We start from the raw sequence: 15,915 nt of genomic DNA, 5'->3' as shown, positions 1-15,915 counted from the left end.
AATGGTTCCTAAAGAAGGGAAATAATGGGATACAAATGACCATAGAATAATTTAATGCAATAGTAAAGCCATAAATAATCTTTATTGTGCATTAAACAAAAATGAGTTCAATAGAATTGCAAATTGTAAAACGACAAAAGAAATTTGGGACTCACTTGAGATATTCCATGGTAGTACTTGTAATGTTGAGGAATCAAATTTATGCATGCTTATCGATGAAAATAAATCTTGTAGCATGAATGATAGTGGTTCAGATAATGAGATGAATTTTAGTTCTACTAACATTACTAATCATGTGAATTACTAATCTTGTAGCTAGAACTTATTCATCTTCTTATAATGAAGAAAATGAAGCAATTCAAAGGAAGAGTGAAACTCACCAAGCTTCTAGCAAAGAAGCAAATGACATCAAAGATATGGTTGATCATAATGAAGATATTGCTCTTTGTCTCATGGTCGACAAAGATGAGGTTGGTGCGACCGAGCGTGTGCACAAAATAATGCACAATACTTTAGATTTAGAAATAATGTCAAGTGGGTACCATATTTTAAAATTTATAAAACCACTAAACACTTATACTATGGAGTATGAAGTGAGCAGGGATCGTCCCAAGAGATCTAAACAATTATAGGTTTTCCAGAATTGAATTCTACTTTAATGCTTATGTGATTGCCAAAAGGGTTTTGTTTGTGATTAAAACTAATTTTACACTAAATTATTGCAATAAAGAAATAGAGTTTAAGAGATTGGAAAGAGACTTAGGGTGTAGGATTCACCACTAAGCACATTCCCTAACTCACTCACTTTCAACTAATTGGGGAAATAATACTATGTAATCTATATGTGGCTAACAAGTGCAATGAAAAGTGTAAACCATCAATTTCAAGCATGAATCAACTACCTAATGACAATTAAACTAAGTGTAGTGCAATTCACCCATTCAAAGCATGATTTATCAATCCAAGTTACAAATTTAACACACATTAATCTAGAAGATAATGCAATTGTGACAAAAAGTATGGAATTCAAACATAAGTATGGATGGTCTACTTACCTAATAATTGAATTGCAATTAAATTAATTAAAGTTAAATTAAACTAATTAAACATGAATTTAAAACTAATTAGACAACAAATTAACTTAAACATGTAGTACCATCCATCAAATGGAAGCATTTTTCATCAATTTGAAACACAATTACAACTAAGCAATACCATGCATAGCCATCACAAGAATCAATTAACAAAGAATTCATGTGTAAAATTTGTTTATCAATCAACCACACATAAGACAATATGAGATTAATACAGATAATCAATTGGAAGAATTTAATTCATAATATTCAAGACTATACACTAATTACATAAATTAATCCCCAAAAAGTATGAAAAGAGAGAGAGAATAGGTGACATGCTTAGGGTTTATCCAACCCTAAGTAGAAGAATCAGCCACTCATGGTTGATGGAGTCGAAGACAGGACAATCCCCATCATCTGCTTCATCTTCTCTGAACTTTTCTTCCAAACCCTAGCCTGTTCTTGCTTTTTCTCTTTTTTCGTGTGTTTTTCCAGAGAGAAAATACGATACTACGATACAGAAAAATAATAATAATATAAAACTTAATTAAAAAACCTAATAATTCACTAAACTAATAAATATTAACCCTAAAAACAATGGGCCTCACTGGGCCTTAAGTAACAACCCTATTGAAGCCCAATAGTTCACAAAATAAGCCCAAACAATAAAAAAAATCCATAATATTGCCAAGTCCTGGGGAATTGATCCCCCACCCTAGGGGATCGATCCCCCAGAGTTGGAAAATTCCTTTAAGCCTTATTCAGCTCCATTTTTGCTCCGGACTATTTGGTTTGCTTCTCCATCTTTGGGAACATCATCAAAGGCCCGAGATTGACCGCTTTGTGCCATTTTCTGAAAATCTTTGCTTAACTCCAAAAAGGCTTAATTGGACTGTTCTTAGCTCATTTTAACTTTATTGCCCTGAAATACACATAAACATAAATTAGGACTAAAACATAAAATTAAGATAGATGCAAAGACTGAAATACCTTAGCTTAGGTGCTGAAATGTGCAACATTTAAGCACTTATCACGCCCCCAAACTTAGATATTGCTAGTCCCTAGCAATAAACTACAGCATGGAAATGAAACAAACATATATTCAATTATGAACTAATAAAGCAAATAAAGATAACACCACTTTCGTAGGGATCACGGTTGCATTTAGCATATGCAACAAGCCTTTTAAACCCCTAGGTTACCCCTAGTGGACGAGTGAAGTCTCGTGAGGGTTTGCAGAAATGATACCCACAAACATCAACAGCTCTTTCTTACTTGAGAAGCAACGACATATATCAAATAAGTGTTTAAAGTAGACTACTTCAAGTATGCAAATTTCTGCCATTTCTAAGCTATTCTCAATATTTCAATATCATGTAAGCAACAATGGTCCTCCACACATCAAGCAAGTTAATCATGCAAATTGAATCAATTCTATCATCCTTTTTTAGTGAACCGGCATCAAAATGTGTTGCTATCTTAGCAAATCAAAGTAATGGCATAGTCTTACCCTCAAACTAGCATACAGATATAGTACCAGACATCAAGACATTGAATGAACCTTGTTATTCAATCAAACATCTTTTTATTGATTTCATTTTTTTTTTAATTTTTTTAATTTTTTTAATTTTTTATGTATGACTATGTGCAATGTCCAAGTTCATTAAGCTCTCTAATCACCCCATGTAACAAGCGTTGAGCCAACGACTCCCAAACCAGATGGTCTTAGGGCGTTAAGTGTAAAGACACTCCTAAGGGCGTAATGACTCAGAATGACTAGGCTACGAACTCAAACTAATCATACATCTTACATTCTTTCTTTGTCTTCCTTTTTAATCAGTTAACATGTTGAAAGAATGCAGTTTTTTTTTTTTTTTTTTTTTTTTTTTTTTTTTTTTTTTATTTCTTTCTTTTCTTTGCAAGGTCATTTTATCAAGAATGAAAGCTTTTAAAGCATACTAGCTCAATTGGAACAAACCAAGACAATAATCAACTAAGCATATACCCTACAAATTGAATGCTAGTGTGCGCAAGTACAAATGTAGAATTCTAGAATCAACTCTCAAAGCATTTTCAACCAACAAGATGATGTGTACCACAAAAGCAAACATGATGTCAAAAATTAAAATTTACCCTTAAATGGTATCCTAGAGCATACAAGAAGTATTAGACTCTAACAACTTGTTTTTCAAAGGTACTATGCTTCAAAAGTTCGAAATCATTGCCAAACACATCTCAAATCTCATCATGCATTTAAAGCTTAACTTAAAATAGAGTGAAGCATGATGACCTTACCCCCAAACTTAAATTGTATATTGTCCTCAATGTGCAATGAGAACAATGAAAAATGATGGAAAGAGTATACCGTGATGGCAACGATTATGAAGTCCAGCAGTGATCCAGTAGGAAAGATCTCTCCCCAAAACTTGGATGCAAAAACCTAACTGTATAACCATACTAGCAAACTCACATCAAATAGCATATGGGATAAGCAATACTTACAGTTCAAAACAATATATAACATGCTGCAAAGAGATATGAGATGAAACCCTAGATAAAAGATGAAACATGTATAACTAAGCATAAGGGCATATTAGTAACATATTTTTGATTTTTGAATTTTTTTTTTTTTTTTTTTTTTTTAAGAAACAAAGAAAAAGATTATGTATACACAACCTACAAAAGAAATAAAAAAAAAAAAAAAAAAATTGGGCTAAGTTTAACGTCTCTAGCAAGACGGATTGATTGGGACTTTTGATTTTTTTTTTTTTGTATTTATTTTAAAATAAAGAAAAAAATAAATAAAAACCTTATTACAAAATCTACTGAATTGATTCTTGTTTTTAATTTTTTTACAATTAATAATTTAATTTTTATTTTTATTTTTATTTTTATTTTTTTAATCATCTATTCAACACTTTTTTTTAAAATAAATAAATAAATAAAAACAATGCAATTTATTTTTTTATTTTATTTTTAATCAACAATGCACCTTTTTTTTGTTTTTTTTATGTGTGTGTGTATATATATATATTTTTTTTTTCTTTTCTTTCCTTTTTCTTCCTTTCTTTTCTTTTTCTTTCTTTCTTTCTTTCTTTTTTTTTTTTTGACGACACGAGCTCGCCGGAGAAAGCCCAATCAAAAGCCGCCGGCCAGACGCAACCGAAATTCGCCGGAGAACAGCGACCCAGCAGCGATCGGAGAAAAACCCAGCCGCTACGCCGTTGGACAAACCAGCAGCAATCGCCGGAGAAAAACCCAGCTGCGATCGCCAGAGAGAACCCAGATGCGACGCCGGGAAGACGAGCAGCCGCGATCCGGGAAGAACAGCGACCCAAAAGCGCGACACAGAAGAATCCAGCCGGAATCGCTGGAGAACGGCGAAATCAAAATCGCCGGGAAATAACCCACAACCCAACAGCGATCGGTGGAGAAGAACCAGCCTAAATATCGCCGGAAAGAACAAGCCGCGACCAGAGAAAAATGAGCCAAAAAAATAAAGGGCGAAGCACAGTCCCAGCCGAAATCGCTAGAGAACTCGCCGAAAGAACCACGAACAACGAGCAGCCGCAAATCGCTGGGAAGCTCGCCGGAAGAACCCAGCTGCGACGCCGTTGAAAGAATAGAGATGCGACGCCGGAAAGACGACCCAGATGCGACCGGAGACGAATTTTACCGTCGACGCTACTGTTTTTCAGGAACGGCAACCCCACCCTTGTAATCGCACCCAACAGCGTTTTACAAAGGAAAGCAAAGCCGCCGGAATTGAAGGCCTGCCACACCGCGGAAGAGAAGAGCGAACCGTGAGGGTTGGACGATGAAATTGGGTTTAGAGATTTTTGGGAAAAGAAGCAGAATTTGAAGGAAGAGAGAAAAGGAATGTATCTGTGGTTTCAAGGCTAAGGAGTGATCGATCTGCTTTGACGGGGGATCGACAATTTTAGGCAAAAAAATGTCCCCTTCACTGTTTAATGAGAAGGGAGAAATACAAGTAAAATGGGATCGATCCCTTTGGACGGGGGATCAATCCACTTGGCCTATTTTTTTGTTGCTCTCTGACAAGAAAATGGGATCGATCTCCTACCCATTTTGGAGATCGATCTTTCTTTTTTCTTTTTTTTTCAATTTTTTAATTTTTTTTTTAAAAAAATAAAAATAAATAAATAAATAAAATAAACAAAAAAAATAAAACAAAACAAAACTAAAAAGAATATATACACTAAAATAAAAAATAGATAAAAAATAAAATAAAAATAATAATAAATAAAATTGAAATAAAATCACTTATCAACCTATACTAATTAATACTTTTAAAAAAAAAAAAATTATATTTTTGAATAAATCAAAACTAACATGAAATATATACAAAAATAATAAAAATAATATTAAAATAGAAATAAAATCAAACACCAACCTACATTACTCATTTACAATTTTTTTTTTATAATTTTTTTAAATTAAAAAATGCATAAATGTACAAAAGGAAAAATAAAAATAAAATAATAATAAAATGGAAATTAAAATGCAACGAAGGAGAAACTCGATACAACTAGTGTTTAACGTCGCTAGAAAGACGTGAGATGTTCTCAATCTTCAAAGTAAATGGGATCTACCAAGAAGGCAGATTCCACATTTCTTTGAAAATTTTGTCCATCAATGTATGGTTTAAGCCTTTGACCATTAACTTTGAAGGTCCCTTCATCTTTTAGATTTTTAAGTTCAACAGCCCCATGAGGTGAGACGGAGATAATTTGATAAGGGCCTTCCCATTTGGTTCGAAGCTTTCCAGGGAAAAATTTGAGCCTAGAGTTGAATAACCAAGCCTTTTGACCGGCTTCAAAGGACTTTTTCACAATATGTTTATCATGAAATGCTTTTGTCCTTGCCTTGTAAATTTTTGAACTATCATAGGCATCATTTCTCAATTCCTCTAGCTCATTGAGTTGGAGTAAACGGTCATTTCCAGCCTTATCAAGATCAAAGTTGAGCCTTTTTATTGCCCAAAGTGCTTTGTGTTCTAGCTCAACCGGAAGATGACAAGGCTTCCCATAAACAAGTTTATATGGAGACATGCCTATTGGAGTCTTGTAAGCTGTCCGGTAAGCCCACAAAGCATCGTTCAATTTTCTTGACCAATCTTTTCGGGTCGGATTGACAGTTTTCTCAAGAATATGCTTGATTTCCCTATTTGACACCTCGACTTGCCCATTTGTTTGGGGATGGTAGGGAGTGGCCACTTTATGTGTGACGGAGTATTTCAAGAAAAGTTGCTTCAAGAATTGATTACAGAAATGTTTTCCTCCATCACTTATCATAGCCCTTGGCATACCAAAATGAGCAAAGATATTTGATTTAACGAATGCAATTACCACAGAGTGGTCATTCGTTTTGGTAGCACAAGCCTCAACCCACTTTGAAACATAATCAACGGCAACGAGGATGTATTGAAAGCCATAAGACATTGGGAATGGTCCCATAAAGTCTATGCCCCATACATCGAAGATTTCAACAACGAAGACTGAAGTTAAGGGCATCATATCTCTCTTTGACATTGATCCCAACTTTTGGCACCGAACACACACCTTGCAAAAGTTATAGGCATCTCGGTGGATAGTGGGCCAGAAGAGCCCACTCTGAAGAACCTTCAAAGCGGTCTTTTTTCCACTGAAATGCCCACCACAAGCAAGTGTGTGACAAAACACAAGGACGCTCGGAACTTCACTTTCCGGCACACATCTTCTAATGATTTGATTCGGGCAATAACGAAACAGAATGGGATCTTCCCAATAGTATTTCCGGATGTTAGCAAAAAATCGGTCATTTTCTTGTTTTGACCAATTAATGGGAAGTTTGCTGATTGCAAGATAGTTAACAATGTCGGCGAACCAAGGCAACGTCCTATTTGAGATTTGAAAGAGTTGTTCATCCGGAAATGATTCATGAATTTCAAGATTTGGAGAAGATTCAACCATTAATCTAGACAGATGATCGGCAACGACATTGTCGGAGCCCTTTTTATCCTTGATTTCAAAGTCAAATTCTTGAAGAAGTAGAATCCATCTTATCAAGCGAGGTTTGGTTTCCTTTTTCATTAAAAGATGCCTAAGAGTGGCATGATCGGAAAACACAATTACCTTGGATCCTAAGAGATATGACCGAAATTTATCAAGGGCATATACTACGACAAGTAACTCTTTCTCGGTGGTAGAATAGTTCAATTGGGCACTTGAGAAAGTCTTACTCGCATAGTATATAGCATATGGTAGTTTACCTACCCTTTGCCCCAAAACAGCACCCATTGCGAAGTCGGAAGCATCACACATAATCTCAAATGGTAAGGACCAATTTGGAGGTTGCATGATAGAAGCGGATGATAGAAAAGTGCGAAGTTGATGAAAAGCATTTAGGCATGCTTCGTCAAAGACAAATAGAGTCTCCTTGGCAAGAAGGTTACACAAGGGTCTAGCAATTTTGCTAAAATCTTTGATGAATCGGCGATAAAAACCGGTATGTCCTAGAAAGGAGCGGATTTCTCTCACCGTAGTAGGTGGAGACAATTCAGAAATTAGCTCAACTTTCGCTCTATCTACTTCTATTCCTCTTTTAGAGATGACATGTCCAAGCACGATTCCTTCTTGAACCATGAAATGGCTCTTTTCCCAACTTAACACAAGATTAGTCTCACGACATCTTTGAAGCACTTTTTTGAGATTTTGGAGACACGAATCAAATGAGTACCCAAAAACCGAGAAGTCATCCATGAAGACTTCTAAATACTTCTCCACCATGTCCGAAAAAATTGACATCATACACCTTTGGAAAGTGGCAGGAGCATTGCACAATCCGAAAGGCATCCGTCGATAAGCAAATGTACCGAAAGGACATGTGAATGTGGTCTTTTCTTAATCTAATGGATCTAAGGCCACTTGATTGTACCCCGAATAACCATCTAGGAAGCAATAGTATTGTTGCCCAGCCAATCTTTCCAAGATTTGGTCAATGAAAGGTAATGGAAAATGGTCCTTCCTAGTGGCAGAATTCAGCTATCGATAATCTATGCAAACACGCCATGAAGTGGCGGTGCGTTTCGAGATGAGATCACCCTTAGCATTTTCAACAACTGTGATTCCCGACTTTTTGGGAACCACTTGAGTTGGACTAACTCATTTGGAATCAGAGATAGGATAAATGATTCCTGCATCTAGAAGTTTCACAACCTCCTTCATGACAACTTCCTTCATATTTGGGTTCAATCTCCTTTGAGCATCCCTAAATGGCTTTTCATCCTCTTCCACGTGTATGCGATGCATACAAATAGAAGGGTCAATGCCTTTTAAGTCAGCCACACTCCATCTAATGGCTTCTTTGTTAGCTTTAAGCACTTCCAAAAGATCATTCTCTTGGTCATTTTCAAGATTGGAAGCAATGATGACCGAAAGAGTCTCTTTTGGGCCTAAGAAGGCGTATTTCAGATTTAATGGAAGGGGTTTAAGCTCAAGAATAGGAGGAGAGATGAGAGATAGAACTGGTGGAGTACTAGAGAGTGAAGGAAGAGGTTCTTTCTTGCTTTTCCAAGGTGGGTAATCCAAAGTGGCCACAGAGTCCATTAAAGCATTCACCTCACTTATGGATCCTTCTGTGTCAAAACCACAACTTTCAAACATTTCGTAAAGGCACGCCTCAAGAGGGTCCTTAGATAAAATAGAGGGAAGAGTCTCCTCTATGGTTTCATCCAAGACATCTACTAGGAAACACTCGTCTTCATCTGTGGGATGTTGACTTGCATTGAATACATTAAGCTTAACCATCATGTTGCCAAAAGAGATGTCCATAATGCCGGATCTACAATTAATGGTGGCATTGGCAGTGGCAAGGAATGGCCTTCCTAGGATGACTGGAATGTGATTGGTGAGATTAGGGACTGGCTCAGTATCTAGTACCACAAAATCAACCGGGAAATAAAATTTATCAACCTTAATTAGAATATCCTCAACAATCCCTCTTGGTTTCTTAATTGATCTATCGGCTAGTTGGATTACTACCGATGTTGGCTTCAAGTCCCCTAACCCTAACTGCAAGTAAACAGAGTATGGAATGAGATTGATACTTGCACCTAAATCAAGGAGAGCTCTACGAACCTCTTGGTTTCCAATAACACAAGAAATGGTCGGAGCACCCGGATCCTTGAACTTAGGAGGAGTGTTAGAAAGAATGATGGAACTCACTTGTTCTGTTAAAAGCACTTTCTTAAGGTCCCTTCCCTTGCTCTTCCTCTTTTGTGTGCACAAGTCCTTCAAGAACTTTGCATATGGTGGAATTTGCCTAATTGCATCTAGAAGAAGAAGATTGATTTTCACTTATTTAAACACTTCCATCATATCATGAATTTTTCCTTCTTGTCTCCCAAATGATGAAGTCTCTCTCAAAGCTTGAGGAAATGGAGCTTTTGGCTCATAAGGCTTCTCTAATTGGGGAGATGATGATGAAGATGACGGAATGTCCATTTTGGAACCACTAGCATCCAAAGAAATAGGAATAGGATTTGGAATGGGATGGATGCAACCACTTGGTTGTGCCAATTCATTATCCTCCTTAGGTACCTCTACCTTATTATCCACTTTCCTACCACTCCTCAAGGTAGTAATTGCTTGAACTTGCTCATTTCCAGAAAATTCTGATGAAGGACTTGCTTGCGCCATAAATTGCCCTTTAGGATTGGTCTCAGTTTGACTAGGCAACTTACCTTTCTCTCTCACATTTAAAGAATTAGCTAATTGCCCAATTTGAGCTTCAAGCTTTGCAATTAATTGAGAGTGAGAATGAAACAGTTGATTATCTTTTTGAAGATTACCTAAAGCTTGCAAGACTTTATCCTCAAAAGCGGAACTCTTAGGAGGCGCTTGATTTGGATTAGAGTAAGATTGAGAATTTGATGCTTGAGGATGAGAGTAGGACTGAGGATTTGATGCTTGTGGATGAGAATATTGATTCACATTTTGAGGATAAAATGAAGGACGGTAACCTTGAGAATTCTGATTTTGATTTTGGAGATGTGGGGGAACATACTTTGCTTGGTAACCTTGAGTTTGAGGAGGGTTTGCACTGTCTCCTTGATTTCTCCATGCAAAGTTTGGATGATTTTTCCACCCCGGATTGTAAGTATTGGAATAAGGGTTGTTCCCTTGATGAATGAAAGCTGCATTTGCTTGTTCTTGAGACTCACTTGGTATAATTTGTCCAAGAGGGCAATTTGAAGTATGGTGAGTGTAACTAGAACAAGTCATGCACATTTCATTGGAATGGTGAGGATATGATTGAGTTGCCGGACCTTGATTCAAAAGGAATGTATCAAACCTTTGAGTAAGATTTTTGACCTCAGCGGCAATTTCCATGGAAGAGTCTATTTGATTTATAGCTTTCTTTCCTCCCATATGTGCTAGGTGACTACCCCTAGAAGATGAAGATCTATGCATTGAGTTTTCACTCATTTTTTCGAAAAGAAGCCAAATTTCATCTTCATTTCTTTCTATGTAGCTTCAGCTACAAGAAGCATCAACAATGCCCTTATTGGCATCGGATAAACTTGAAAAGAAGCATTGAACTAATTGCCACTTAGGAATGTCATGATGTGGACATTTCCGTAGCAAGTCATTCAAACGTTCCCATGCTTCATGAAGGGGTTCTCCTTCTTGTTGTTTAAATTCACGAATGGAAGTTCTCATGGCATCAGTTCGACTTGCGGGGTAATACTTCTTTAAGAACTCTTGTTGCAATTGTGCCCAAGAGGTAATTGTATTCGGCCGCAAGTTATTGAACCAATATTTAGCTTTATCCCGAAGAGTGAAAGGGAAAAGCTTTATTTTTAGGACTTCTTCCGGAACATCCGTGATTTTCACGGTGGAGCAGACTTCCAAAAACTCATCTAAATGTTTATAAGGCTCTTCATTGCTCAACCCATAGAAAAGGGGGCACATGTTAATGGTGGAAGCCTTAATCTCATAATGATGAGCACGGAAATTTGGCAATTGAATGCAAGTGGGTGCATTATATTGATTTGGAGTGTAGCGATCCCTAAGGACCATTGGAGGATTGAGAGGATTGAGAGGAGGATATGGCATTTGACCTTGTTGATGATATGCCATTTGACCTTGTTGAAGGTATGCCATTTGAACATATTGTTGTTGTTGCTCACCAATTGGGGGAACAACATTTGGCTTTGGCATCCCTAGATTAGGTTGTTGCACCGCATGATTAACTGGTTGTGGCATTGTAATACCCCTAATTTTAAAAGGATAGTCTCGGCATTTATTTATTATTTTTATTGTATTTTTGCATGATTATTTGGTTTAATTATTTTATTTAATTGATTATTCGTGTATTTAATTGGTATCTATTTATTTGTTTAAATTGCATTCTATTTATTTAATTGATTATTAAAGGTTTTAATTTAGGAAGTAATTTAGGAAGTATTTTAATTAACGATTTTTCAAAATTGAGGGTTTAGTTTCTTTAGCCGACACAGGATTTAATTAAGTTCTATGGGCCGGTTAGGATTTAGTTAGGGCTCTAATTAATGTAGGGTTTTGGTATAACTCTATAAATATATGGGTATACGTCTGCCGAGGGTTTCTAAAACCCTATTCACCATATTCCCGTATACAGTAAAGAGAGAAGTTGAGAGAACAGAGCGTCGTAATGGTCTGTCAAGGAGAATAACAGAGAGGACCAAGGGAGGTGTTTGGTGGATTAGATCAGAACCAGAGGAGGCTAGAAGGTAGTCAGTGGTTGCCGGAAAGCTTAGAACAACGGCGTCAAGGTTCTGTTTATAAAACTGTACAGGCAAGTTCTTATCTTCCTCTTTCCCTTTGGCTTGTGTTCTGTGCACCTAGACAGTCTCTAGGAGATTAATTGGCCTTAAACTGAACCATGCATGTTTTAAATATGTTTTGCTTGATCGTTTTATCTGTGCAAAATTTATTTACAAAATAGTTATAGCACGTCTGTTTTCTTGACTCTGTTTTGGCATAACGTCCTACTGTTCTAATTTTTATTTTGAATCTTACTGAAATCAACCAAGGTCTAACTGGTCTGACTAGATACTAGATGTAAATTAAGACTTCAAATTTAAATTGGAGAAAAAACAGAGGGGTTAGGATAAAACTGATGTTGCAATTTAGTTTCCGGGCCGTTCTTCAACAACGCTAGTAAATGGCTTGATTAAACTCTGTAATTGCTTTCAAAATTATTGTAAAAATCTTGGGGAATGTTTCTAGATTAAATTAAGACTCCTAAGACTGGTTTTAAAAACTAACAGAGTGTTAGGAATAAGCCGGAGAAGGAGCACAAGAGCTGGAACAACGCACCGGGGACGAAGGCTCTCAAAAGAGGTGAGAGCCAGCTCCATAGAAGTGGGAGCCGGCTCCCACAACAAAGTAGAGCCGGCTCTAGGGAGTCCTAGAGCCGGCTCTAGGCTGGAAATAGAGCCTGCTCCAAATCTTGGAGCAGGCTCCCTTTCTATTTTTGATTTATTTTAAGTTTTTTTAATTTTCTACGTATTATGCGCACTGATGGAGCATGGAGACGATTGAAATGAATTTGGAACTTTACAGAGGGATTAAGGAATGAAGTTTGAGTGTTATTAAGACTCTAAATTAATTAAAGTTTACTTCTAAATTATTGGGACAAACAGGGTAAAATTAAGGCACTTCCTATGTTGTTAACAAATGGAAGTTGAATTAATTGTTGAATTAAATTTCAGCAATTTGATGGAATATAATGTGTTTATAAAACTTGTGTTAGAATGCATTCAAGTGCATGATAAGGTCTTTTAATTATTAATTTTGATCTATGCATGCTTAGGAGGCTAGTTGCTGAGTTATTAAATCGTTTCCTGCAACTATATGGTTAATGCTTGGATTTAAATTGCCGAATTATTAAACAATCTTCTGAAATTGTTATAGCAATTTATTGGATAATAATAGGATTATTTAACCTATTCACATGCATGATAGAGTCCCTGACATATTAAATTTGAACTATGCATGTGTTGGATGTTAATTGTTAGAATAGTTTATTCTTCGATGCAATTACATGGATTACTACTGGGTTTTATTTGCTAGATTGTTAAGATTCCTTCTGCAACTATTGGATGGTGGTTTTTGGTCTGTAAATTATTGAACTGTTATATATGTTGTAATTTACATGGATCTGGAGGATTGTATGTACCGGTATGGGACGGTGACATACTAGGGACGGTTTAGCTCAAAACGTATAAACCTAACCTAATGGATTAATGGAATGGATTGAAAGATATCGAATCCTAATTGTGACTAAGTCAAATCAGCTGTAAACAAGTTGGATGACTTCCTGGATTAACGGATGGTAGTTAAGTCATATCAACTGAATAAGTTGAATGACTAACTAGTTGGTTTATTGTATGACAGTTTAATAAATAGTTGAACTGCATACCCTGGATTTGGACGGACTTTATATATATATTTATGGTACCACGAGTTGAGCTTGAGTCTCAGACTCGTTGGTTAGGGTGCGTATATGCAGTGGATGCGTAGCTGGTTATAATAGGTTGAGGTGTACCCTGTTAGGTCTAGGTACTCATGCCCACCTGTGAGTGCGTATTCGCATGTTGCCTTCTATTCAGGTTGAGACCCCTATTATAGACTAGTGAATGTCCCTTAGTGTGGATATATTTATACGTATGGACTAGATAGATATTGTGAGGTGTCTACGGTATATCTGCGTATCGGGTCACTGTATGGATTGCAGTTCGATTAGAACTTGCTCGTGGGTCTGACTCATTCCTTTATTATTCTTTTCAGGTACAGGACGGTTCCAGCCTTAGGGCTTGATCGTGCTTGTCGAGGACAGTCTCACTTTCATCTGAACACGTAGGACTTCTCTCGATATTTCTAGCATTATCTATTTTCAGTTTTCAGTTTCAGTTGAACTTTTGGTTAGGGGTCCATCAGTGGATTCCCAAGTTGTAACCTTGAAGTTTTGGAGGATTGGATTTTAAATTTTCAGTTATACATGGAGGATTTTATAATTAATGTTACTTTCAGTTTTATTCCATCACTTTTGTTTAATTTTGTCATCTGTGTTCGCTTTAAAATACTTTAATTGTTTGATATTCCCTCGGATTTGGGCCTGGGCCTGATCAACCCGTGTCTCGGACCCGAGGGGTATCACAGGCATTCCCAAGAGTGGATGCACACCTTGAGGATCCACAATATGAACTTGTGGTGGGTGGTGCACACCATTATGATCCACATGACCAAGATCTACAATGGGATCTTCAATTGGATCTTCCATTAAAGGTGATGGAAGATCAAAATTTGAAAGATTAAGATGACTATCCCTAGTACTACTTCTTAAATGCCGAAGAAAAATTTCGAGATTTTGATTTGCAGGAGCAAGAGGACGATTAAGTGATCTACGACCATGCATGCACTAGAACAAGTCAACACACCAACATTTCAAAATTTCAACCTCCACATACGATGTTCCCAAACTCCTCAATAATATCAATGCACTTAAAACAAATAAATGCCTTCACACGGGCCGATGCCTTCTACAAGAAGGTATGCTTGGACTTAAAAATAAAACAATTCAATTTAAGCCTTCACTTGGGCTGTCCAAAGCATGCAAATTGGTATACAATTAAAGTACTAAAATTAAAGAGAACTTACAGATGGTCCTTAAGCAACTTCAAATTTTTTTTAATTGCTTCTAAGTCCAGCGTTTGCTCCACTTTGCTTCAAGTACCTAATTGACAAATCAAATGAGAAAATAAAAATTTAAATGACTTAAAAGTAAACAATCAACAAAGAACTAATGTTTAATTCAATTCTTCAAAACCGTTAGATCCCCGGCAACGGCGCCAAAACTATGGTGCGACCGAGCGTGTGCACAAAATAATGCACAACACTTTAGGTTTAGAAATAATGTCAAGTGGGCACCATATTTTAAAATTTATAAAACCACTAAACACTTATACTATGGAGTATGAAGTGAGCAGGGATCGTCCCAAGAGATCTAAACAATTATAGGTTTTCCAGAATTGAATTCTACTTTAGTGCTTATGTGATTGCCAAAAGGGTTTTGTTTGTGATTAAAACTAATTTTAAACTAAATGATTGCAATAAAGAAATAGAGTTTAAGAGATTGGAAAGAGACTTAGGGTGTAGGATTCACCACTAAGCACATTCCCTAACTCACTCACTTTCAACTAATTGGGGAAATAATACTATGTAATCTATATGTGGCTAACAAGTGCAATGAAAAGTATAAACCATCAATTTCAAGCATGAATCAACTACCTAATGACAATTAAACTAAGTGTAGTGCAATTCACCCATTCAAAGCATGATTTATCAATCCAAGTTACAAATTTAACACACATTAATCTAGAAGATAATGCAATTGTGACAAAAAGTATGGAATTCAAACATAAGTATGGATGGTCTACTTACCTAATAATTGAATTGTAATTAAATTAATTAAACTTAAATTAAACTAATTAAACATGAATTTAAAACTAATTAGACAACAAATTAACCTAAACATGTAGTACCATCCATCAAATGGAAGCATTTTTCATCAATTTGAAACACAATTACAACTAAGCAATACCATGCATAGCCATCACAAGAATCAATTAACAAAGAATTCATGTGTAAAATTTGTTTATCAATTAACCACACATAAGACAATATGAGATTAATACAGATAATCAATTGGAAGAATTTAATTCATAATATTCAAGACTATACACTAATTACATAAATTAATCCCCAAAAAGTATGAAAAGAGAGAGAGAATA

General features: G+C 36.2%; 1 non-coding gene across 1 annotated transcript; it reads left to right on the top strand.

Annotated features, from left to right (window-relative positions):
• Window positions 1-10,694: 10,694 nt before the first annotated feature.
• Window positions 10,695-10,801, top strand: LOC132305660 (small nucleolar RNA R71). The gene has a single exon (XR_009481663.1). It is a non-coding gene; the product is annotated as a small nucleolar RNA R71 (small nucleolar RNA).
• The last annotated feature ends 5,114 nt before the right edge of the window (window positions 10,802-15,915 follow it).

Source organism: Cornus florida, unplaced genomic scaffold (genome assembly GCF_030987335.1).
Source record: "Cornus florida cultivar Cherokee Brave unplaced genomic scaffold, ASM3098733v1 CherokeeBrave_3.0.0_Hap2_Chr04, whole genome shotgun sequence".
In the NCBI taxonomy this organism is placed as follows: domain Eukaryota; kingdom Viridiplantae; phylum Streptophyta; class Magnoliopsida; order Cornales; family Cornaceae; genus Cornus; species Cornus florida.
Note: the sequence above shows the minus strand (reverse complement) of the source record. Positions and strands in the feature narration are given on the sequence as shown.